At 34.0% G+C, this 11,451-nt stretch overlaps 1 pseudogene; it reads left to right on the forward strand.

Annotated features, from left to right (window-relative positions):
• The window catches only part of LOC122074315, a 10,899-nt pseudogene extending 1,715 nt beyond the window's left edge, over positions 1-9,184 (forward strand).
• Positions 9,185-11,451: the final 2,267 nt, after the last annotated feature.

The raw sequence follows: 11,451 nt of genomic DNA on the forward strand, positions 1-11,451 counted from the left end.
AAGAAAAATTTGCAAGCATGGATGCTTTGGAAGAATCGAAGAATGATATGAATATTTTGATTTTATTTTCGCAGTCTTCTACCACAATTTTATTTTCTGCATCTTCACACCTATTTGTGTTGTTAGTTTCATTCATTTCCTGGGCTTGCAAGAAATGCATGATGACTACCCTTGAAAATTCAAAACCAATGTTGAAGAATGCATATTCTATCTACTGTTGGCCAACTCTTATAAATTGCATAGGTCTATCGGTCTGTGATCTTCTCATATTTGTGTTAAACTACATGGTTACCGACATGGTTGTCATGATATAAAGATTTTCATCCTGTTGGATTTTGGATTTAGAACACTTACTTGGTTTGTGATCTCCAGTTACTTGAACATCCAATTCTCTCATTCAAGTGAACAAAGGTTACCCATTTTATTAAGGATTTGGTGGATCTTCTACTTCCTAATGTCTTATTCCTATCTTGTTATGCATATTGGTTTGTATTGGAAACATTCATCCATTCCTTTCCTGCTATGGGTCTCCAATGGCATATCTGTTATTGCTGGTTTGTTCTTTTGTTACGTGGTGTTGTTTGGAAAAGGGGGAGAAGAAGAACATGTTCATCTATTGGAGCCTCTTTTAAAAAGTAGTTCCAATCAAAGCAATACTGACAATGGACAAGAATCAAGAGTCGGTGGAGACAATATAACTCCTCATGCAAATGCCAATTTTCTTAGTATTTTTACTTTTTCTTCGTTAGGCCCTTTACTTGCACTCGGGAATAAGAAATCATTGGACCTTGAAGATGTTCCTCAACTTGACAATAGTGATAGTGCTAATATGGTGTTTTCTGTTTTTAGAACTAAACTTGAATGTGATAATAATGGCAGTGGTAATGGAAGTAAAGTAAGCACACTCAAGCTAGGGAAGGCATTGATTCTCTCAACATGGAAAGAAGTTTTATGGATGGCTTTACTCACCATTATATGCACATTGGCTTCTTATGTTGGACCATACCTTATTGTTGCCTTTGTTTAGTATCTCAAAAGTAATCGCCATACAAAATATAAAGGCTATGCGACAGTGTTTTTTTTTTCCTTTCAAAGCTTATAAGGTGCTTCTCTGAGAGGCACTTATTCTTTCAATTGCGAAAGATGTCAATTACAGTACGCATTGCTTTCTTTGCAATAATCTACAAGAAAGGTCTTAGGGTTTCAAGCCAATCAAAGCAAGGCCACACTAGTGGGGAGAACATTAATTTAATGAGCGTTGATGTTGAGAGGACTGGCCTTTTTTGTTGGTACTTGCACAATATATGGAGGGTGCTGGTTTAGATTGTTCTAGCATTAATGATCTTGTATAACATAATTAATTGGGATTGCTTCACTGGTAGCTTTTGTTTCCACAATGATTTTGCTGGTAGCAAATGTACCACTAGGTAAACTACAGGAGAAATTCCAAAGAGAATTGATGGATTCAAAGGATCGACGTATGAAGGTGACATCTGAGGCTCTAAGAAATATGCGGATTCTCAAGCTCCAAGGTCAAGGTTGGGATATGAAATTCTTGGCTCAGATAATTGAGCTTAGGAACTTTGAAACAAGAAGATTAAAGAAACTACTTTATTCATCAGCTATGATTTCTTTTGTCTACTTGTCTGCTCCTATGTTTGTATCCACGGTTACTTTTGGGCTTTGTATGCTAATGGGAATTCCCCTAGAATCGGGAAAGATTCTATCTGCACTTGCTCCATTTGAGATTTTGCCAGATACCATTTATAATCTCTCAAACCTAATCTCTAAAGTAGTTCAGACTAAAGTTTCCCTCAATAGAATAGTCTCATTCCTTTGTCTTGATGATCTTCATTCAAATATAGTACAGAAGCTTCCGAGAGATAGTGACGATGTTGCAATTGAAATTGTCAACGGAAATTTCTCTTGGGACTTTCATACCCCTAATCTCATATTAAAAGATATCAATTTACAAGTGTACCATGGTATGAAAGTGGCTATTTGTGGTTCTGTTGGGTAAGGCAAGTCAACCCTACTTTCATGCATATTGGGAGAAGTGCCAAAGTTGTCTGGAACAATTAAGTTGAATGGAACAAAGGCCTACGTTGCACAATCACCTTGGATACAAAGTGGCAAAATAGTAGACAATAAATTGTTTGGCAAGGAGATGGACAAGGAAAATTACAATATGATCCATGTTCATTGAAGAAGGACTTAGAATTGTTTGCCTTTGGGGACCAGACTATCATAGGGGAGAGGGGGACCAACCTGAGTGGTGGGCAGAAGCAAAGAATCCAGATTACACGTGCTTTGTTTCATGATGCTGATATTTATGTTCTTGATGATCCTTTTAGTGTTGTGGATGCTCATACTGGAACTCATCTATTTAAGGTATTTGACTTATACTTCCAAAGCTTCCCTCAATGAAATTGACTTGAAGTTAAGCATCTCATTGCTTACATCACAATTTCATATGGTGGAAATTATATTTAATCTAAAAATTCATCTATGAAGAATGAAATCATTGGTTGTTTAAAAAAAAAAAAAAATATAGACACTTAACATAAAGTGATGCATGTTATTCTATAGAACAAATGTTTTGATGTTATTATTACGAAAATGAAATTATATATATTACTATTTGTCTTTTTTTTTTTGTAGTAAAAAATTCTTTTTGAATTCTCAAATGTGAATATCTGAACTTTTGTTGCAGGAGTGTCTACTAGGAATATTGGGTTAAAAAACAATAATATATGTTACCCATCAAGTAGAGTTTTTACCTTCTGCTGATCTTATCTTGTTGAGAATATATCATGTTTTTCCCCAACTTCTAGTCTCTTGAACTATTTTAAGAGTGTATATTTACTTTCTCTTGTTTGACAGGTTATAAGAGATGGAATGATTACTCAAGTAGGAAAATATGAAGAAATTCATAGTTTAGGAATTGACTTTATGGAATTGGTGGGTTCACATAAGAAAGCTTTAGCAGTCCTTAACTCTATCGAACATGAGGTTACTTTGGATAATTTCATTGCAAGTGAAGAAGATGATAATATTCTTTGTAGGGAGAAACCTAATGAAGATGTTAAGGACAAGTAACCCAAAAACTACAAAACAAAGAAATCGGTTCAATCAGAAGGGCAACTTGTCCAAGAAGAAAAGAGAGAAAAGGGTGGAGTGGGTCTTTCAGTCTATTGGAAGTATGTTACTGCTGCATATAAAGGGACTTTTGTTCCGTTGATATTGCCAGCACAAATTCTTTTCCAACTTCACCTAATAGGCTGTAATTATTGGATGGTGTTGTCTACTCCCGATTCAGAGGATGTGAGATCAAATGTTAAAGGATCCACCCTTATTTTTGTTTATGTTGTTTTGACTCTTGGAAGCTCTTTTTGTGTATTTATAAGGTCCATACTCATTGTAACTTCTGGATATAAGATGACCACTCTATTTTTCAACAAAATCCATTTGTGCATTTTTCGTGCTCCCATGTCTTTTTTTTATTCTACTCTGAGTGGAAGGATTCTAAATCGGGTTAGTAAATATCATTAGTCACTCATGAGATCCAAATAATCTTGTTTGGACACCATAAGTTTAATTTTAAATAAACACTATTTTTTTATGCAGGCATCTATAGATCAAAATGCACTTGATACCTCTATACCACATCAAATTGAAGAACTTCTTATGTCGCTCATAGGATTCCTGGGAACTATTGCAGTAATGTCACAGGTTAAGTGGCATATCTTAATAGTTTTTATTCTGATGACTGTGACATGCGTTTGGTACCAGGAAATATAGTCACTTCCTCTTCTTGTGATTAAAATTTCAAATCAAGCTCAGCCATATTTTCTCCATGTTTTATGGGCCATATTATAGGTTGGTTCATGCTTTATTTGATTTTAAAAATTTTGAATTTTCTTTGTTCACACTGATATTGATTTAGTGGTAGATGCATATTTTCTTATGTGTGAAATGGTGATTTAAGCCTTAATATTCTTCTTGAATTTATAAAGAATATATTTATATAAAAAAAAACTATTTTTCAATCACATATTTTCATGTGAATTAATATACAGCAGTAGTCTTCCTTATCAAAAATTGTTTGAGAAGAAAAAACTAAACAAGGATGTCATCAAAATGCAAAGTGCTACTGAAATGACATGACTGAACTTTTGATATACATAAAATATTTTAGATATGTTTGGATAAAAATATGAAAGGTCTACTGGCTTTATTTGTAGCTCCATTAATTGTTGTCCATATTAAAAATAAGATAATTAACAAAGTTAACATTCTACTAGAAAAAGAAAAAAAAAAGTTAACAAATAATAAATTATAAATAATCTCTAAATTTTGCACTAGCTAAATAATAAATTAGTTAATATTTGTTAAAATAAATTAGTAAAAAATTAGAAAATTTTCCTATACTTGGTCTATACTCCCTTTACTTGGCCTTTAGTTACTCAATCTCCCTTACTCTGAATTCTTTTCTGATTCCTTACACCCCCCCCCCCCCCCAAAAGAAAAGAAAATTCACCTTTCTTTCTCCCTTCATAATTCAAGATCCCTAAATTACCCCTCAAAATGGTTCCTTCTATGCTGTTTTCTTCATCGAGGACTCCATAAGGTGCCATATGTTTTGTTCCCTTAAAATTCTTCTATATAAGCATTGCAGAATTTTTGATGCCCTCTAGCTTCATAAGGAATTAGGGCCTTAGATTCATTTCCGATGGGTGTCGCAAGGTTATTCTCCCACATGAGCTTGTCATCTTAATTCCCGTTTTGAATAAAGACTTTTTTTTATTTTATTTTATTTTATTATTATTTTTTTTTATGGAATCTGATATTTACTTTTACAGCTTTGATAGGTTAAGAAAGGGGAAGACAGCTAGAGGCTTTCCGTTCCAATATGCCACCTTTCTAATTGCTTTCTCTAACATTCTGTCAAGATGTCATGAAGTTGGACTCATAGAAAGCTTGCGGCACAGAGGCCAGTGTCATAGAGATTGAGTGTTCCTGCAAGTTCTTGTTTTCTAGGAAAAAAAAAAAATTCTTTTGAAGTAGGGAGGATGAGTAAATATAAATCATGCATAGAGGAGATAAATTTTTCTTAGATAATTTTAAAATCATAAATTCGTAAACTTTTTTAAATTAGTAAGTAATAAAATAATAAACAATTCTTAGTAAATTAAATATTAAGGATTGAAGTAAAATATCTATTGCAAAGTCTTGTCACAGTTGTTTAATAATTTTGGATCAGATGGAGAGCTGTTTTTCTCAAACTGACTATTGGATAATTGTTCTCTATTTGGATTAGACTTGTGTCAAGTTTTTGAACCAATTTCTGTTGGAGGGCATAACTTGTTTGGACTTTTTTTCGCTAAAAGGTCATTTATATTAAAGGGAAAAGATAATAAAAAAATATACAAGTTGGAATCAAGAAAACACCAGAAACAATTACAAAGATGTGGAGGAAAGAAAATCAAAGATTACTCCTTAACCTGGTTGGGACTTATTCCCCTATACTTTCAATGGCTGAACTTAACTTCTCCATTATTGCGAAAGTTGACTTCTCAACCAATTAGGGCTCAATTTGAAAATGGATAGACGGTCATTTGGATAACTCACATTGATAAAATTCAAGCCCCAATGGATTTGCTATGTGGCAGACATTTGGGCAGTGAAAAGAGCCTCTAGGTGGACCTCTTAGTATAATTAGTTGATAATTTTCAGTGCGAAAATCTTCTACTTCCTTCCTCTCCATATTTTTTTTCCTCCACTCCCCTTCTTTTTTCATCTTTTCTTTACATCTTTCTTTCTTGACTAAAGTGCATGAGCTACACTTGCATTTCTTAGCTAAATTGCACATTCATATGCGACAAGGAATAATGCAATGTTGAAATTTAGATTTGACAAAATTTTTGGTGGAAACATATAGTTAGTAATTGAATTTGAATAAAATGATTAAAGTCTTGATAATGGATACCTCAAAATTTTGGATACAATTACATTAATGTTTAGTAAACGTTGTATGTAAGAATTCTACGATAGAAATTGTTGGATAAAGTCAACATATAAGTAATATATATTATTAAATCAACATCTAATAAAAATAGAAAATAATAATCATTAAATATAGAATAGTTTTAAAATAAAATTAAATATTTTCCTATAGTTTCTTCCATGATGATTCTATAACTATTAAGATCTAATATAAGTAGCTTACCTTAAGAAGTCCCTCATAAAAACTTATATCACTTTTACAATTTATGCATTCATTACACATTTTCAAATTGTGTCTAACTTTTTCTTTATGAACCTTGAAATGAAGAAATATTACATATCTACAGCATGAGAACTAGCACGGCTATGTGGAATATGTCATTCTCCAATTATACAACATTTTTCTGGATCCATTTTAGGTTCAACTACGATTAGATGCTATGATCAAGAAGAGATGTTTATAGAGGCAAACCTCAAGCTGGTGGATGTGTTTTCTTGGCCCAAATTTTATTTCTCTAGTGCGATGGAGTGGTTATGCTTCCGCATGGATATATTGGCATCCATCACATATGCCGTATTTTTAGTTTTCTTAATCTCAATGCCAAAGGGAGTACTTAGTCCTGGTAAAAAGTTGAACTTGAAATCTTATAAAATCATCCTTTAGGACAATATATATATATATATATATATATATAGAGAGAGAGAGAGAGAGAGAGAGAGAGAGAGAGAGAGAGAGAGAGAGAGAGAGATAAAAGCATGATTTTGAATTTATTTTGTTTTCTTTATTTCCATTGAGAGAATATTGCAGTATGCCTACATCCCTAGTGAACCTTCTCTGTTGGAAGATGAAAATAAGCCAAATCATGAATGACCATCACAAGGGAAAATTGATTTTGTTGATTTGCAGGTATGCCCAATATTACGGATTTCTCAAGTCTTCATCTCTACTTATTTTCTCATTTTATGGAATACAATTTCCGAAGCCTAATGTTATTGGATAGTTCTTCCTACTCTTATTGAATACAACAAAGCTTCATAATTTGATTGTCTAATGTGTATGTAGGTCCGATATGTCCCACACCTTCCTCTTGTCTTGCGAGGTCTCACATGCACTTTTCTTAGAGGGATGAAGATTGGCATCGTTGGGAGAACAAGAAATGGTAAAACAACTCTTGCACAATCTTCCATATGCTTGAGCCTATGGCAGGTCAAATTTTGGTAGATGGTATCAATATATCTAAGATTGGGCTTCATAATTTGCGATCAAAATTGAGTATAATCCCGCAAGACTCCACAATGTTTTGAGGGCACTCTAAGAAGCAATCTTGATCCGCTTGAAGAGTACACGGATGAACAGATATGAGAGGTGGGATTTTTTTTCATTTAATGAATAGTTTCTAATTAGTGACAAAGATAGGATGGGCATATATTTTAATTGTGATGATTCACATACCAAACAAACAAATCCTAGTTGACTAGTTAGGATATGTAATTTTATAAACTCCTTTCTTAGGCTCTTTTTTTATTCAAAATTTGAAATCCTTTCAATTGAGATATTGAAATCATTTCGTTGGATGCAATGGATCATCTTAGGGACAAGTTTGGCCTAAACGATTCTCTTAGTTATGACGTAGGAAGTGACAATTTCTATTGCCATGTTCTGCATTTTGATTTGGCACCCCTTGATTGTTCATTTCTTCTTTTGCTTAGCTTATTTTTTACAATCGATATTATGTCATCTTGAATAATCATGCAAAGTGGTAAGTTGACATGAACTTTTTATTGTTTTAGGCTTTAAATAAATGCCAACTTGGTGATGAAATTAGGAAAAAGGAAGGAAATCTTGATTCAGTAGGTTAGTTTCTTCTCATATTCACTCTATATTGAAGTTTCTCAACATCAATCTATCCATGACTAAATGCATTGTTGTATGATATATCAAATTTAGTGCAAAGCCATACCTCTGTACCCCCAACACCTTTTCTTACAAGAAGTAGGCGAATAAACGTTGATGAAAATAAGATCCTGAATGACTAACCCATTTTCATATGGTGACTGCCATAGTGACTGAGAATGGAGAGAATTGGAGTATGGGTCAAAGGCGACTAGTTTGTTTAGCCCGGGTATTACTCAAGAAGGGCAAAATGCTAATACTTGATGAAGCTACTGCTTCAGTGGATAGTACTAGGGGTGTCAACCGGTCGGGCCAGTCCGATTTCGATCGGGCTTAATCAGGCCTGAAGACTTTCAAAGGCTGCACCGTGTCCGCCCATTTAACTAATCGGGCTTAGTTATTGAGGGCATGATACGCTTTATATTTAGTCAATCGGCCTCGAGCTATAATCAGACTACCTTAATCGAGCTTTAATCAGACCCTAACCGGGCTACGGACATGTTTAATGTTAAACGGGCTTTAACCGATTTTTAAACGGTTCCTCTTTAAAATGTGCTCTTATATTCCAGCCCATTCATGCAAGCCCAAAAAAATGACAATAAATCAATAAATGATACCAAATATAACCATTATTTAAAATGTGAACATGTCTTTACTTTTTAGTTTTTACTCTTTAATTTGGGAGGTAAAATAGGTATTCTACAATCATTAAAGGGTCGGGCCAAGCCGGTGCACAATAGGTCGGTCTCGGTCGGGTGTTATTTGGTCGGTCTCGGTCGGGCGCCCGACGATCCAAGTAGCAAAACTGAGACCGACTATTTGTAAACGGGCCGGGCTGAAGCCCGACACGTTTAATAAATGGTCCAGGCCGGGCCGATCTATATAAGGTCGGTCCCGATCGGTTTAGTCGGGTCGGGCCACGAATTGACACCCCTAGATAGTACAACTGATCATCTAATCCAACAAACGCTTCTTCAACAATTCTCAGCGTCTACTATCATTACAATCACACATAGGATAACTTCAATTCTTGATATTGACCTAGTCATGTTTCTCGACAATGGTAACTAGTAATTAGTACATAACAATCAAATGGGTTAAATTGAGTTTGGTAATATGTCTTCTCATCTTTTCTAATGCTTACCTAATCAGATTAAAATTTTTTCTTGTCTTGATTATGCATGTCATATATTGGAATATGATTCCCCAGCCAAATTGCTAGAGATCAAGACCTCTTCATTTGCATAGCTTGTTAAGGAGTATACTCAAAGATTTAGTTCTTAGTATTTGAAAGGCTAAATAGGTAAGTTAGAAGTTTCAAAGTAAGGAGGCTGCATTAAAGGGAGGTGTATTTCTATTGGCAAAAAGTTTTGGAAGATCAGAACTGTTTGTAATCATTTGAGTTGGCTTGGGCATTCATATGAAATATATCCACAAAAATGGGGACCATTTTCACTTATTTTCAATATGAACTACTGTTTTGCCCATCAAGTTAACCATGTGCTCATTAAAGAAAGACAATGAAATCAATTTTAATTTCAAAATTGAAACAACTCCTTAATTATTTCAGAATATCCATTCCACTTGATTTCTCTTTCATTGAAATAAGGTTATCAAAATAAACAAATTTCGAATATAAATCACCCCATGAAATTGAAATTGAAATAGAAATAGAAATAGGAATCATACCAAATCGGGTCTAAATTATAAGACGTCACTACAAAAGTTTCAGCAATATTTTAAATAAAATGATATAAAATATATTTTCCCTATTTTTACTTCATTTTATAGTACTATAGAATTGGTCTAACAACAACTGCCTAGCATAGTTGGTGAGTTATGATGTGCAAAAAACTACAGTATGGCAGATCGGACTGGGTTTTATTTTTTGCAAGCTGTCATCTAGTATGCTGTAAAATTACAGAACAAAATTCCATTGAAACTTAAATGACATAATAAGCAGACATGGCCTCCCAAAAATTTAACCAAACAAGAAGGGAAGATTAAATTACCTTTAGCCTCGCTATCATCACACCTCTAGCCTTTCAATAAGGGTCTTCTTTTTTTTTTAATCAATCACGATAGCAACTACCATTGAATGTTGATCGTTCCATCAGTATCGACTCGTTCCACGGTTCAAATTAAATTCTCAATCTGCAGTGAGTGGTGAGTGGCAGTGAGAATCCAACGGCGTCACTGCCACTCACTGTCTCACCACAAATGATTTTTATACCCTTAGTTTTACACAAACACCAACCAATATATGTCATACACTCACAAACGTGGAGAGGAGGGAAAGGCAAATCGAGGAGAGACAGGGATTTTTTATTGCCTAAATTCCTTTTTTTTGGTAACAACCCAAATTCATATCTCAATATCTTAAGAAATTAGAATTATATTGAGATGTCAATAGACAATCTTGTCAATCAATTGAAAATCCTTCAATCATGCCTTATGAGATCCCATCTCGTATATTGCATAAGCTCTCACTACGTTGGCTCTTTCTCCCTTAGTTAATATGATACATATCAACTTTATTGTATCACGGATTTTTTTTTTTTTTTTTGGGTGGGTGGGGGTGGTGGTGTGGGTGTGGGTGTGTTAAACAATGGCTCATGATTTTCTTTTGATAAAATGTTTTATGATTTCATTCTTATTAAAATCCCATATTAATTGTCAATCAAGATACTAAGCTACCATAATAGGTTAGACAATGAATAGGAAGGGTAGAATCCTATTGGAATTATGCTTACCATGCCACATAAGGGTGTCAATCGGTCCAGACCCAGGTATTCAGTCCAGTTTTGGTTTTGGTTCCAAGGAGTGTTAGCGTGATAGATCCAGAACTGGATCAGGCCCCACCTTGGTTCTAAAAATCGGTACTCGAACTGAACCTATCTTGTTCTGGTGCGGTTTTGGTTCCTATTCGAGTTTTGTATTCGGTTCTTATTTGGTTCCAATATCCAGTTTTAAATTTCGTTTTGCTATGCAAAAGATAAAACATAAATGCTCATTTACTAGGTTGGTCTTCCCCAACAAAAGAGAGTTCTAAACTTAGACTATAACTATAACTCTATAAGACAATAACAATTTAAGTGATTAATTACGTTAGGTTTCTATTTAAGTTACGTCAAGTGTTTAGTTTTTTTTAAAAAGGAAAAATTTACATCAAGTTATTTGATTCGGTTTAGGTTAGAACCACCGGTTCTTGACATAGATCTAGATCTGGACCGAACCAAATTATAAACACTCATTTCCGATCCAAGATGTAACCATATTGTAATCAGTTTAGTTTGGTTCAAGGTATTCAGTCTGGAACTGGATTCGGTTTTTGATTTTGGTACCAATTTTACAACCTTAATGCCACATGATAGGCAGAAGGGGTCAATGCCATATTCTACGAAAAACAAGTGTAACCAAAATCTCTAAAATTAAGTAATTAATTATGCATCAGCTAGTCCCTCCATAATATAATATCACATAATAAACTATAGAGTATATATAAATTTATTGTCATAACTCTACTCCATCAAAAATGCAATTTCAAATTC

The sequence above is a fragment of the Macadamia integrifolia genome, chromosome 3, assembly GCF_013358625.1.
Source record: "Macadamia integrifolia cultivar HAES 741 chromosome 3, SCU_Mint_v3, whole genome shotgun sequence".
NCBI lineage: Eukaryota > Viridiplantae > Streptophyta > Magnoliopsida > Proteales > Proteaceae > Macadamia > Macadamia integrifolia.